Source organism: Conger conger, chromosome 1 (assembly GCF_963514075.1).
Source record: "Conger conger chromosome 1, fConCon1.1, whole genome shotgun sequence".
Lineage (NCBI taxonomy): Eukaryota > Metazoa > Chordata > Actinopteri > Anguilliformes > Congridae > Conger > Conger conger.
Genome location: NC_083760.1, coordinates 27,218,738 through 27,234,559, shown reverse-complemented (window position 1 = coordinate 27,234,559; position 15,822 = coordinate 27,218,738). Strand labels below are relative to the sequence as shown.

The window sequence follows — 15,822 nt, the reverse complement described above, 5'->3', positions numbered from 1 at the left end:
AAGCTGCCAATAATATTCTCATTGCCAGTGTCCATCAGGAGTGTTTATTGTCTGACAGTAATTTCATTTGCTGAATCAAATTCAGTTGAATGCAAAACTTGATTGTTTGGCAATAAATAAATAAAGGTTGTCAGTTCAAATCCCAAAGTGGGCTGTCTCCAAGACATGAACAGTCAGCTAACAACAATGGTCATTTTTGTGATCCCATCACACAATTGATGTCCTTGACTCATAAACATGTCAAAAGGTTATGGCCAAACACAAAATTCATAATAACTAATCAACTGCCTATAAAATCCTACAGTATTTGCCTTGAACGCCTGTTTGTGTGTCTGACAATCTTGTGTGTGCTCCATAATGTTTTCTCTGTCTACTTTTACAATGTGTTCTTGGAACCCCATAAACCCAAATATTTTATTATTATTATTATTATTATTATTTATTTTATTTTATTTTCAATTATTTTATTAATATATATATATATATATTTTGTGTGTGTGAGAGAGAGGTTGGGTTATAAACATCAGAAATGTCCAGAACACTTCCTTCTAGGCTAATGTTAGAGGAGGCTGAGCAAGCAAAGAAAACCTTTTTTCGTAAAACACATTTTATACTTATTTGCAACACAATGTGTTGTACATGGTGATAAAAACAGAAAGAATCACAGAAGGTGTGAAAACAGAATGTGCAAAAGTACAGTATATAATTTTTTTAAATAAATGTGGTCTTAGATGTCATTTCTTTTTTTTTTTTTGTTGAATGGACTGCATTTATATTGCGCCTTTATCCAAAGTGCTATACAATTGATGCTCCTCATTCACCCATTCATACACACACTCACACACACCAACACCGATTGGCTGCCATGCAAGGCACCAACCAGCCCGTCAGGAGATTTAGGGCTTAGGTGTCTTGATCAGGGACACTTTGACACACCCAGGGCGGGATCAAACCGGCAACCATCTGACTGCCAGGCAACAGTGGCAAGTCAGACAAGCAAAGTCTGTAGAAGAACTTGTTTGGAACAACCTACCAGCCGGTTTTCTTATAAACATGCAGGACAGTATACCTAAGAGAATTAATGCAGTTCTAAAGACGAAGCATGGTCATAACAAATATTGATTTGATTTTGTTTTCACTGCTTAGCGCTTTTTTATATTTAGAAACTTTTAATTTCATTGTTTGAAGAATCTTCACTTTATGGATTTATTGGATGTGCCTAAGACTTTTGCACAGTAATGTATAATGAAATATAACAAACTAAAAAAATTATTAAGATTAACATAGAAGTGCTCTAATTGGTGTCAAACCCTCACTGTCGACAGTAATGAGGTCCAACCTGCCCTTACAAACCTGGAACAGATGCCTTACAATCCCCTTTGAAAAGTCAACAAAACTAAGAGGCACCTCAGGTAACAGCAATGCTAAAAATGTGAGTCTTGAGATTTATTTTTAAAATGTAAGGAAATTAAGGATTTTATTTCATTAGCTCAATCATACATTGATCTGACATTTGTACGAGCAGCAGGCACAGCCTGAATCCTAAAGTTTTTACTGTGTTCAAGTACAGAAATGAACCAGCACAGTTTACTGAGCCATCAGAAAACTGAAGAGAAGGTAAGGAGTTGTGCACCACTTATTTAGAGTCCTGTTGTAACTGGCCAATAGCTTTTTTATGTAGACCAGACAGGACAGCATTACAATAATCAAGCTTGCTTGTGATAAAAAGCATGCATTAGCTTTTTAGTATTAGTCTGAGAGGGCAGGGTATTTGGCCTTTTGAATTTACAGCAATTGCTGCTTAATTGGAAATTAAGTCCAATTTGGGCATCTCAGTTATTTCTACTTCAACCATTAATGTTCTAATTACAACAAACTAAGAAGTAAGAAAGAATATGTAATTTACACCCACGCAAAAAAGATCAAAGAGTAAAGAATAAATTCATGCATCAATTGAAGGAAACACATGAGCTTTACATGAATTGTTTTTATTGTATACCAGCGACATAATACGCCCTCAATATGAGGATATCAGCCCATGTCCAATGCTACTGTACGACGCTGTTTAGAGTGAGAGTCATTTTCCTGTTCGAATTTATTAGTTTCACTTCGGGGAGGTTGCCATGGTAACCGTCGGTCTTTGCGGAGTTTAGATTGAACATTTAACAGTGACTGCAGCTTTTCAGCACAAACTAAAGTTTGTAGCCAAGTATGCATTACTTACAAAAAAATGATAATAATAAAAATTATTTTTTTCTGGATAATCATAGTAACAGCTTTTGTTGTGCTAGGACTGTGGGTGTTCCTGAATAGGAGAATAAACTTAAATAAACTCACAAATTCCATCACAGCCTCGGCTAACATAATAGTTCCATTACAATTTAAAATATCCTGTCTGTCATAAGTAATAATAATAAAACCTGTGGCGACCCAGTTGTGATCAAATTTGGACACATCTTAGCAGATTTTGATGACTTGAAGCATATACAGTACTAGTAGACATACTGCACTCATATATGTAAGCAAAATCCTGCATTTGTACACTAAGACAATGCAATTGAAGTAAATGTTTTAACTGGCACTATAACAAATATCAACATAGCATAAAAGCATTAAACATTGCCATATAAATACATTTACTTATGTGGTCCTCAGGTTCCTTCTGTACGTCACTACCCTTCTCTGTCATCATGGCAAACCAGATGTATAGTTTTATCTGCTATACTTCAAATCCTCCTACGTGTCCTGTTGAAATGTTTAATTCAGTGCTAATGTACGTGCGGCATATGTATATAATCTGATTCTATCATCTAGTCCAGTGATATACATAATTATGATAAACAGTGATATACATAATCTGGTCAGAACATATGGTCTGCTGATACAGTACATTTAACCAGGCCCTATAATTTGTTGGGATAATTCATATACCTTTTTTATCTGTAGATATAAACCAAGGAGATGGTGATCAGAGATACAACGTGTGACTCATCTCTGAGTCCAGAACTCAGAAAATACAAAAATAAATCTGATATAAAAATAGAATGAAACCGCGCATCTTTAAATCTGCTTTGCTGATTTTCGTATTGATACACCTCAGCTGTAGGCTTTGGAACGAGCTGAGTCACCCCCCATCTTCTTGCAAAAATAGAACAGGCAAATTTTCAGACACTGACTGAAGGCTGGTTTGAAGGCACTGAGGGAGGTCCCACGCTTCTGCAGTTCATATCTCAGCAAAACTTTGATCAATATCACAGTCCGTGCCAATGAATAATAGCTTCTTATGACACCTTATGCTTATGTCCAAAACAATATATTACGGCAATAGAATATAACACATTTCACATGCCTGACAAGTATGCAGATGCAAGCAAATATACCTGTTCCACTGTACCTTTATTTCTGACAATGTACTATAATTCAAGTGACAGCTCTTTGCACTGTATGTAATAGGCAAAAGTACTTTTATTGGGTAACACTAGATTGCAAATGACACAAAATCCATGTCACAAAAACTGCTGCCAAAATACTGAACACTTTAACATGCCTTATGAGGTTTTAGAATTCATGAACTGTGGTGTACAGTATGTTTTATAAAGGTTATTTGTAATGATAATTAGTACTGAAGTAATGTAAATGTATTTAATATCTCTTTACAACATTGAGAACAGATATTTGTTAATCTGAAATGCTAAATCATAATTAAAGAGATTTAAAGGGATTTAAATCTACTTGATTCTACTTGCAGAGAGGTTCTGGTTGTGCCAAGAGTTAAATGCAAAAAAAACAAAAAAACAAACGCACACAACAGAAATAACGCAAAACTCGTAATTGCAATGTTGTCTTTATTTGCCTTTCATGATGCATTGTAGTTTTGGAAATGTATGAAAATAGAAATCAATTGAATTTCCCACCCCGCAAACCATGCAATGTGCTCTACTGCCCCCTGGTGGATGGTTAGAGACATTGAAGGCTGGTAATCCCCTGTGAGATTCTGTCCTCTGAGCAGGCCCTCGACGGCGATTCCTCCAGAACCGTACGTTCTGACAGATGCATAAACAGAGATTATAGGACGGTCTATACAGGGAACAGCAGAGATTACCGAAATCGTTAATGATTTATTCAACTACAGATAAGCCTACTATCCTGACTTATGAAATCAGTCAATTGAAATAGCATATTACTTTGCATTAATAAAATGTTCTGACCCTGAAATACACTATAGTATTTACACAGAGGTATTTAAAAAAATGATATATTAATCCTATTTGGATATGAATCATATTTCACAATCTGGACCATCAGACTGACATATTGGCATTTCCAGTAACAGTTTGATACCTGGTGCACATACAGTAGCTAATTAACTTAGCGATCTACTGACATGGACTATCTGCTTATTTCCTTTTTTATTTTTCTGTGTGCAGTCAAATTAAAATTTGGCCGATCCCTTTTCAGCACAAGCTAGTGAGAGAAATAAAAGGCCAGACTAGAGCTTAAATCAAAAGAAAAAAGACCTTGAAATATATTCTTGGTCAAATAAAACACCATATGAGGCGGTTGGCAAGGCAAGAGATAGTCCATAGGGCAGCTGAGTCTTATACACAGACCATGCAGACAGACGTTTAATTCCTACTAATAAACCTTCTGAGCTGCGATCCCTTATCTGTTACCCACTCTGTTTCCACCTGTGCACTCAGTGACAATGGAGGTACATTTTTCTTCTTCAAAGATCAAATTTCCCAAATGTGCACTGAAAGTAAAGTAATGATCTCTTTGGGTACAACTGAGTAAGTTTTTCAAGCAAAAATGGTCCAAATGGATTCAGAGGAGAAGGGCCAGACTGGTCAAAGCTGACAGGAAGGTGACAGTAATGCAAATAACCACATATTACAACAGTGGTATGGAGAAGAGCATCTCTGAACACATGACATGTCAAACCTCTTACGTGGATAGGCGACAGCAGCACACATTTCTGAGTGTGTGAATAAAACAGGAAAGGTGGACTGTGTAGTCACTGTATTTAAAAAAAGCTCATATTACCTTGGGAGTATCCTATATAGGCTCAAGAGCAGGTGCATCAGTCATAAAACTTGCACTCAATCACATAGTTAGCTGGTGACACATGGGCTAAGGCTCACGCCTTTGATCATATAATTATGTGCACACTGCACACCCCATATCCGCTGTGCCAAACACAAATGTGATCTTACTTGTTTGTATAATGGAATTTATACAGAAATGAATATGCTTACATTTGCCCAGAAGTACATTGGCGTCAGCCCCATTTTGTCATTGCTTCCATTGCGTGTATCTACATTAGTTTACAAGAGAGAGACGGGGTGAGTTTTCATGGCAGAGATTCTGTTTTCTTGTCATTCTTGTAGGTTGCTTGCCCAGATTCATGATAAAACATGTACTGTACAAGAGAATCGCACAAAAATAGAACAGCAACATTTCTATCTGTGATGAAATGAGCTGTTTGGCATCTTCACCATACTGTATGTGGCTTTATAAGCACGCACAGTATATCACTTTAATGTTTTACCCAGAATGCATTTGGAATATCTGTGCACTGCTGCTGGCTGCATTGAAGCAGATGCACTTTGGAAATGCATTTAGAGAAAAAAATCACTTAAGAGTACAGTATCACTACACAAAGACCCCATGCAACCATTTTTTGGATGAACTATTTTGCACAAGAATGGTAAAAAAAAATTGTTTTTAATAAAAATAAAACACGAACACTAGGTCCTACAAAACACACACTCAAAGATGCATAAAAGAAGGAAAATAGGTTAGGCTACAGTGCCCGAGGAGACTTATCCTCCAATTAGGCTCCTCCATAGATGGAAGTCAATAGACCAGAAGTTCAACATTGTTCGAGTTACATCAGTAGAGATACTGTATGTCTGCAGGAAACAAACGTACAGTAGGCGACGAATTCATGTCAGTCTGTTTGAATTCCAACGGTAGCGATATTACACAAGGAAATATGACGTGGTTATGCAAATACATCAAATCAATTAAACACATCAATCAGTTTAGATCAATCCGAATCGTGATTATATGTGGGTCAATATGTCAGCCGTATAAATACATCAATTTGCCCTGTTTTGCGGCAGCTGTGGCTAAGCTACAACGGTTATATCGGGGAGGGAGTGGTTGCAACACCTGCTATTATAAATCGTCGACTAAACTTTATTTCCTTTGATCATCGATGCATCCGACCTTCAGTCGGTATAGTCAGCTTGCGGTCCTCTCATCACAGGTGTTCAAGCCCCCCCCCCCCCCCCCACACAGAGGTTCGGCACCGCAGCATCCCGGATGTACCATGCTGTCCTCAGACCAGCCAGCACATCACAGCTAGCCTAGTCTAATGCACATAGCACGGGAAACATGGCGCTGGCGGGAGCGGAACGGTATCCACAATAATTATACAGACACAATAAGCACACAGCAGCGAACGGGATATGTGACGATCCGTGCAAGACAGCGGGTATGTCCATTGCTTTGTCGAATGCCATTGCCAATGGCATGCCAGTTTTGTTATCTATTTTGCCTTACGTTGTGTGATATTGAACATTATTTTGTTCTTGAGCTCAGACGACATTATTATTATTTGACAGCACGCGACTGTTCGCTTTCACATGAGACTGTAAAATAATGTTGGCTAATATATGAATAAAACGTATAGAATCACATTTTATTGGTATTGGACTTCCTTGTCATTGATGGATTATTGCGATAGTTCGGTCAGTGTGCATATCTAGTGGAATGTGCTTAACGTTCATTCAAATGCATCTTACATGGTTGGGGTCACGGTGTACATTTTAAAGAGCAATATTTGCATTTTGATTGATTTAATATTTTACGAAAATGTTCATGGAGATTACCTATGACCCTTTCAGTTAAACAATGAGCGATTGAGCGGAAAACAAGCCAGCATTTTGCAGTCTACTCCATAGCCTATAAGGACATGCACATGTAAACCATGTTCTAGAATAGATTTGTTTTTCTTTAAAAACCAATCGAGCGTAACGCCTTAGCAGCATAGGCTACTGTAATATCAGCTGTATTTGATGTTCCTAAGCGAACACAGTGCATATTCAGCACGCAGAGCAGTCGCAGCATTTAAGAGACATGGGGACACAGAGAGACCTTGTTTGCAGGTGGTAAACTAAAAACCCCAAAACAATGGTATTTTAACCTTGGCTTATACGGCTAAGTGGAGACCAGGGTGTCCTGTGTGTTACTGTGTGTCTGTGTAACTTGGCTTGTTGCCATTTTCTATGCATTTGATCTCTTCATTTTCTATAAGTGTTTTAGTATTAGTAACCGATTAGTGTTCAGACTTTCCGCACGGGGAACCCACAGTGGTTTCTATCGACTAGGCAGTCGCTTGAGAACATTAGCTTTGTGAACTTATTTGCAAAGACATTATTTAACTACATGAACTACATGAAATGTAACTACATTAACTGATTTGCAAAGGCATTATTTGCTGCAGAGCACATTGTCTGAGAAGTGACTCAGTGGAGAAGAATGTCTTTAAATGAATATAGGATATTCATTCTGTGTAGCATGTGTATCTGTTTCTGACTTAATCTGTCCTCAGAACAACATATCTCCAACTCAGAACAATTAACAGCTCTTTACACTTCAGGAATTGCAATTACGACTGGAACAAAGAAACATTGTTACATGGTGAGGCCCCAGAAGCAGGTGTGACAGCCCCTGAGCTATACTAAGACATTCTATTCCTCTGGCTTTTATACAAATCATTATGACTTGGTCCACCAGTCAAATGGAACATTCACTCAGTGAGCACTTTGTTAGGTAGACCTGTAGAGCTTGATAATGAAAATATTTAATCAGCCAATCATGTGTCGGCAACTAAACACATAAAAGCATGCAGATGTGCACAAGAGGTTCAAGGCTTTTCAGACCAAATGTCAGAATGGGGGAGAAATGTGATATATGTGACTTTGACCGTGGAATGATTGTTGGTGCCAGACAGGGTGGTTTGAGTATCTCAGAAACATGCTGATCTCCTGGGATTTTCATGGACAACAGTTTCCAGAGTTTGCAGAGAACTGTGCGAAAAACTAAATAATATCCAGTGAGCAGCAGTTTTGTGGGCAGTTGTTGATAAGAGGAGAAGATTGGTCAGATTGGTCGAAGCTGACAGGAAGGTGACAGTTACGCAAATAACCACACGTTACAACAGTGGCATGCAGAAGGGCATCTCTGAACACAGAACATGTCGAACCTCTAAGTGGATAGGCTACAGCAGCAGAAGACTTAATAAATCTAAAAAAATAAGTAATAAATATCTAATAAAGTGCTCACTGAGTGTAGATTACATCATAGCTTTCAAGATTTTTAATCAGATGGCATTCACAAATGATTACCATGTTGCTGAGGACTGCCATAGCTGTAAGACTGTTAATGTTTCACACCTTTATCCAACACCCACTAGAGGCTGCAATTCACAGTATTACATGGAAGCATGTCCAGATTGGGATATCACTATATCTTGGATCCATAACACATTCAGATATTTAGCACAACAATAAATGTCTATTTAGGATCTGCCTTAAATGAGTGCCATCGTTGCATAATAATGTAATATATCTGATAAAACTCTTGTCTTCTATCATACCCTCCTCTGCAAGAGATACAGCAAATTGTATAATTAATATACAATTTAAACTTAATATCCCTTGAAGTTTCCTCTTGACTTGAATATCTCCTAAAGGAATTATTTAACTTAATAATAATAAAGGTTTGTAGGTAGAGCGGAGGCCCTGACTGCAGTGTGACTGACCGTAAGCGTTCAACGAATGGTCGTGACGGTCACTAAGCTCTTCAGCGCTGTGGAAAGGTTGCGTTCTCTCGTTAATGTCCTCTCTGCTTCTCTGTGTTCTACAGAGGCTTCGGGTGAGCAGAGAGAGGCTTTCATGTCTCAGCTGTGCCAGTGTATAGACAGGGTGACCTCTAAGACCTGTGACATCACTTGCTCATTTTCACAATGCCTTGGGGTCTTCAGAGCACCCAAAACAGGTCTGTTTAGATTTTTTTATGTGATAGCCTGTAGCCTAGTGGCTAATGTACTGGGACCCAAAAGGTTGGTATTTCTAGCCCTGGTGTAGCCACAATTAGATCCACACAGTTGGTGGGTCCTTGAGCATGGTCCTTACCCCACATTGCTCCAGGGGGGATTGTCCCCTGCTTAGTCTAATCAACTGTATGTCGCTTTGGATGAAAAGTGTCAGCTAAATAACTGTAATGTGATTATTTCTTCTGCTGTTGAGATTCTGTGTTAAATCATGTTCAGTTTCAGTTTTGCTATGGAGAACAGCCTTCTGAAACTGTGAGTTACAAAGAAAAGAAGAGTTCTAGGAAGTGCTATGTGCGTTTAAAAGAGCTTGGATGGATCAACTGAAGCATCAGGCATTTGCAAATTGGTACAGCGTTCACTTAGTGTTCATATCGTGTTACATAGCCACTGTACTGCAGTCTATAGTGGGGGTTGGATAAAAGGATTCACATGTCAACCATTTTGCTGAGGCAATGGCTGATCTCAACCGTGCTGGATTGTGCACACAGTGGTTTAGATGGATCGGACATCTTCCTCTCATTGTTTAAGATTCTTGTGATTTTGTTGCAGAAATGAGGCCTGGGGTTTGAATTTCATTTGAAGAGTTGTTGATCATTATTTATTGGTTTATTGGAATGCCGATGGGAAGATATACTGTATGCCTTCATTGATTTGGAACATGTTATATTTTTATATTATATTACATGGTCTTGTGGCTACTTCTTCATTCTATTTTGTCTGTTTCTTTTAGTTTGTCTGTACAAATGCATGGAAAGGGTCTTGTAACTGTTGAAGTCCTATGATAGCCTAGCGAGTGAGCTCTTTGAGTGCATTTTGCCCTCAGAGCAACATGAGGTCACGGTGGCAGGCTCAATCCTGTAGAATTAATCGGATGAGATCTTCCACTTTCAAATCTGGGAGAAAAGGCCTTGGCATCCCCATAATCTAACGATATTCAAATCTCTCCCCTGTACTGTAATCTCACTCTGTCTTAATCTCTCCCCTGTGCTGTAATTCCACTGTATCTAAAGCTCTCCCATGTGATGTAATCTCACTCTGTTCACATTTCGAACCTGTGCTGAAATATCACTTATTCCCATTCCAAACCTGTGCTGTAATCTCACTCTGTTCACATCCCAAACCTATGCTATAATCTCACTCTGTTCACATTCAAAACCTGTGCTGTAATCTCAATCTTCACATTCTAAACCTGTGCTGTAATCTCACTGTGTTCACATTCCAAACCTGTGCTGAAATCTCACTCTTCATATTCCAAACCTGTGCTGTAATTTCACCCTGTTCACATTCCAAACCTGTGCTGTAATCTCAGTCTTCACATTTCAAACCTGGGCTGTAATCTCACTGTGTTCACATTTCAAACCTGTGCTGTAATCTCACTCTTCACATTCCAAACCTGTGCTGAAATCTCACTGTGTTCACATTTCAAACCTGTGCTCTAATCTCACTCTTCACATTCCAAACCTGTGCTGTAATCTCACTCTTCACATTCCAAACCTGTGCTGTAAACTCACTCTTCACATTCCAAACCTGTGCTGTAAACTCACTCTTCACATTCCAAACCTGTGCTGAAATCTCCCTCTTCACATTCCAAACCTGTGCTGAAATCTCACTCTTCACATTCCAAACCTGCACTCTAATCTCACTCTGTTCACATCCCAAACATGTGCTGCAATCTCACTCTGTTCACAGTCATAATCTCACATAATCTCAATATGTTCACGTCCTGACCCTGCGCTCTAATCACTCTGTACAAATGCCTCACACTTTTCTGTAATCACTCTGCTGTCCTGTGAAGTCTACTGCTGCTTCTTATCACACTGTAGTTCACAAATCAGGCTCAGGGAAACTAGCTGATCGCCCAGCACGGGTCACTGGTGAGCGATGCGGTGCTATTATCCCCAGAGCTGATTGCATATTGCCCTGTGGGGCATGTTCTGGATTTGATACTGAAGTGGGGCAGATCAATTCACTAGAACAGTACCTTAACAGGACCCAGTAGCTCAGCAACGTCTGTCTAAATCAGACCTGAGTCAAATACATAATTGTTTTGGATTGAAATATTTTTCTGTGCCTGATTGATCTTGCCTGGTGTAATTGAGCCATCCTAGAGGACCGGAATGTGGGCATTGCACTTTTTCAGATTGTGGTTTATAGGTTTGAATATACTACAAGTTCAGTAAAACGTAGAAAATGATTTGAATCCAAAACAATTACGTTTTTGACCCAGGTCTGGTCTAAATGAGCCATTTGCCATAAAGCACATTAAATGAAAGCATTTGTTGGTCTGACTGCATAAAAGTCAGGAGATATGGTGGATATGGGATTATTTATTGTGTGCTTAGCTATTTCTGACTTGCTGTTTCCTTAAGAGGGTAGATCATCCCAGAAAAATCATTAAAAGTGTCGAAGAACAATTAAGTGCTCATTAAAATTCAGGGGTTGCAATTGTGGCTGGGACATAAACGAGCACACCCCGTTCTAAACGAATGAGGTGTCAAAACTGTGTTAATTAAAGACAGAAGGAAACTGTGGATGCCGTTTGTCAGTGCCAGTTTCCCATTTCGCTGATAGCATTTCAGGGAATCGGTCTGTGAGTGTTAATTCCATACGAGAATGCAAGCCAGTCCTTTTCCATGTTGTTGAACCATTTTCTTGAAAAATTCTACCACAGACTGAGCATGATAAACTTTGCGCAGTATTAATCGATATTGAAGCGCCTGAGAGAAAAATGTATTTATATTATCCAGTGGCCGGTTATGTAAGCCCGCAGTTTACTGTACTGTATGACACAAACGCTCAGTTCTGTGCTGTATGAAACGGAAATGGGCACGGTTTAGTGTTTGCTAAATTGTCCTAACACCACCCACTCTTTTTGTTCCTCGTAGCTTTCAGAAGATGGGGGAAATTTAAAAAAAAAAAACATCCACCTCTGCCACCAGCCCACCCCTACCAATTCTTGGTCCCCCGCAGAGCCTTTCAACCCAGATCCCACAGAACCCAACCCAAAATAAAACCTCTTACAAAATCCAGCCCTCAGATCCCACAAACAGCACCCGAAATAAAGCCTGTCACAAAACCAAGCCCTAGCCCACAAACCCCAGCAACACCACCCCAAAATAAAGCCTCTCACGGAACAAACCCCTCAGCCCTCAAACCCCACCCACACTAACCCAAATAAAGCCTCTCACAGAACCAAACCCCAGCCCTTAAATCCCACCCACACTACCCCAAATAAAGACTCTCACAGAACAAACCCCTCAGCCCTCAAACCCCTCCCACACTACCCCAAATAAAGCCTCTCACAGAACCAAACCCCAGCCCTTAAACCCCAGAGCCTTTCAACCCAGATCCCACAGAACCCAACCCAAAATAAAACCTCTTACAAAATCCAGCCCTCAGATCCCACAAACAGCACCCGAAATAAAGCCTGTCACAAAACCAAGCCCCAGCCCACAAACCCCAGCAACACCACCCCAAAATAAAGCCTCTCACGGAACAAACCCCTCAGCCCTCAAACCCCACCCACACTAACCCAAGTAAAGCCTCTCACAGAACCAAACCCCAGCCCTTAAATCCCACCCACACTACCCCAAATAAAGACTCTCACAGAACCAAACCCCAGCCCTCAAACCCCACCCACACTACCCCAAATAAAGCCTCTCACAGAGCCAAACCCGAGCCCTTAAACCCCACCCACACTACCTCAAATAAAGCCTCTCACAGAACCAAACCCCAGCCCTTAAATCCCACCCACACTACCCCAAATAAAGACTTTCAGAGAACCAACCTCTCAGCCCTCAAACCCCACCCACACTAACCCAAATAAAGCCTCTCATAGAGCCAAACCCCAGCCCTTAAACCCCCACCCACACTACCTCAAATAAAGCCTCTCACAGAACCAAACCATCCATCCATCCATCCATCCATTGTCACCCGCTTATCCGGAGTCGGGTCACGGTGGCAGTAGGCAAAGCTGAGTATTCCAGGCGTCCCTCTCCCCAGCATTCCAGCTCCTCCTGGGGCTCCCGAGGCGTTCCCAGGCCAGGAGAAATATATAATCTCTCCAGCAGGCTCTGTATCTACCTCGGGGTCTCCGCCCAGTTGGACGAGCCCGGAAAACCTCCAAAGGGAGGCGCCCGGGAGGCATCCTGATCAGATGCCCGAACCACCTCAATTGGCTCCTTTCGACACGAAGGAGCAGTGGCTCTACTCCGAGCTCCCTCCGGATGTCCGAGCTCCTCACCCTATCTCTAAGGCTGAGCCCGGCCACCCTACGGAGGAAGCTCATTTCGGCCGCTTGTATACGCGATCTCGTTCTTTCGGTCACTACCCACAGCTTGTGACCATAGGTGAGAGTTGGGACGTAGATCGACCGGTAAATAGAGAGCTGAGCCTTCCGGCTCAGCTCTCTCTTCACCACGACGGTCTGGTGCAACGCCCGCATTACTGGTGATGCTGCACCGATCCGCCTGTCGATCTCACGCTCCCTTCTACCCTCACTTGTGAACAAGACCCCGAGATACTTGAACTCCTTCACTTGGGGCAAAGACTCGTTCCCAACCCGGAGGGAGCAATCCACCGTTTTCCGGCAGAGAACCATGGCCTCGGAGGTGCTGACTCTCATCCCGGCCGCTTCACACTCGGTTGCAAACCGCTCCAGTGTGTGCTGAAGGTCACGGTCCGATGAAGCCAGCAGAACCGCATCATTCGCAAAAAGCAGAGATGCGATTCTGAGGTCACCAAACCGGACACTCTCCTCACCTCGGCTGCGCCTTGAGATCCTGCCCATGAATACCACAAACAGGACCAGTGACAAGGGGCAACCTTGGCAGAGTCCAACACCCACTGGAAACGTGCTTGACTTTGTGCCGAGAATGTGGATACAGCTCTCACTTTGGTTATACAGGTACCGGATGGCTCGTAACAACGGCCCCGGTACCCCATACTCCCGCAGTACACCCCACAGGGTTCCCCGGGGGACACGGTCGAAAGCCTTCTCCAAGTCCACAAAGCACATGTCCCATGACCCCGCCAGCAACCCCGCCAAGGTAAAGAGCTGGTCCACTGTTCCACGACCAGGACGGAAGCTGCATTGCTCCTCCTGAATCTGAGGTTCGACCGTGACCCCAAACCAAACCCCAGCCCTTAAATCCCACCGACACTACCCCAAATAAAGACTTTCAGAGAACAAACCCCTCAGCCCTCAAACTCCACCCACACTACCCCAAATAAAGCCTCTCTCAGAACCAAACCCCAGCCCTAAAACCCCACCCTCACCACCCCAAATAAAGACTTGCACAGAACCAAACCCCAGCCCTTAAATCCTACCCACACTGCCCCAAATAAAGCCTCTCACAGAACCAAACCCCAGCCCTTAAATCCCACCCACACTAGCCCAAATAAAGACTCTCATATAACCAAACCCCAGCCCTTAAACCCCACCCCAAATAAAGACTGTCACAGAACAAACCCCTCAGCCCTCAAACCCCACCCACACTACCAAAAATAAAACCTCTCACAGAACCAAACCCCAGCCCTTAAACCCCACCCACACTACCCCAAACAGAGCCTCTCTCAGAACCAAACCCCAGCCCTTAAACCCCACCTACACTAACCCAAATTGTGAGGATGGGGTTGGGCGGAGAGCCAGTAGCGACTAAAGGGGAAACCCTTTTAAAGCGAGCACGCAAACGTGTTCGCCACTAAAACTCAATATTAGGCGATAACCCCTACTCCCAGAACAGAGGGAGGAACAAAAACTAACCCGAAGGCGAATTAGAAGGATAACAGAAATTAAGCCAAAAGCGGCTGGGAAAATAAAACAACCCTCCAAAACAGGGCGAAACTCAAAACCCAAAATGTGCTTGACACACAGCACTGACGGTATCAGACCGGGACCGCCGAAAAGAAAATACAACCTAGCGTAAAAAACTAGGCACGAGAAAATAAAACCCTCGAGGCGCATCTCGGGAAGAAAACACAAACCAAAAATACATACCAGGGGACAACGTCCCCCAACCACTGACTCACACGAGTCAAAAGAAAGAAAAACCAAAACCAAAAACCTTAGAGGAAGGCGCCAGCGAACACAATACCAGCGAAACGCCTTCCTTACCTTTTTTTAAGCTTTTCTTTTTTGTTAGCAACCACCAGCACAGTACCTGACTCCCAAAACTACTGATAGAGTCTACCTTGTGCTTACCGGCTTGGCGCAAGAGCGAACAGTTGACACACAAGCACTGAAGGAGAGTCAGTACTGAGCTTAAATATGCTTCCCGGGAGGTAATTCCCCTAACGCCAATGAGGAACAGGTGCGACCAATGATCCTCAGCCCTCTGCAGGTAACAGCGGGTATTACCTCCCACATGACAGGACCCCCCTGCTAAGGAGCGGCCCCAGACGCTCCTTCTGCCCTCTGCCTGCGAAACTCCCGGATCAGATCAGGGTCCAGAACGTCCCTCGAGGGGACCCAACAACATTCCTCAGGACCAAACCCCTCCCAGTCAATGAGGTACTGTTTACCTCTGCCCACGCGACGTTCAGCCAGGATGCAGCGCACGGTGTAGACCGGACCCCCGTCAATTAGCCGTGGAGGTGGTGGCGGGACCTCCGCGGGCGCCAATACACTAGTTAACACCGGTTTAAGGCGGGATACGTGAAATGTGGGGTGTATCCTCATAGAACGGGGTAGTCGCAGG

At 42.3% G+C, this 15,822-nt stretch overlaps 1 protein-coding gene across 1 annotated transcript in view; it reads left to right on the top strand.

Annotated features, from left to right (window-relative positions):
- Window positions 1–6,374: 6,374 nt before the first annotated feature.
- LOC133142258 (serine/threonine-protein kinase PAK 5-like) overlaps window positions 6,375–15,822 on the top strand; it is a 30,188-nt gene continuing 20,740 nt past the window's right edge. Inside the window, exon 1 of the mRNA XM_061263367.1 lies at window positions 6,375–6,499. The gene's annotated coding sequence lies outside the window, so the exon portion shown is untranslated. The remainder of the gene's footprint in view (window positions 6,500–15,822) is intronic.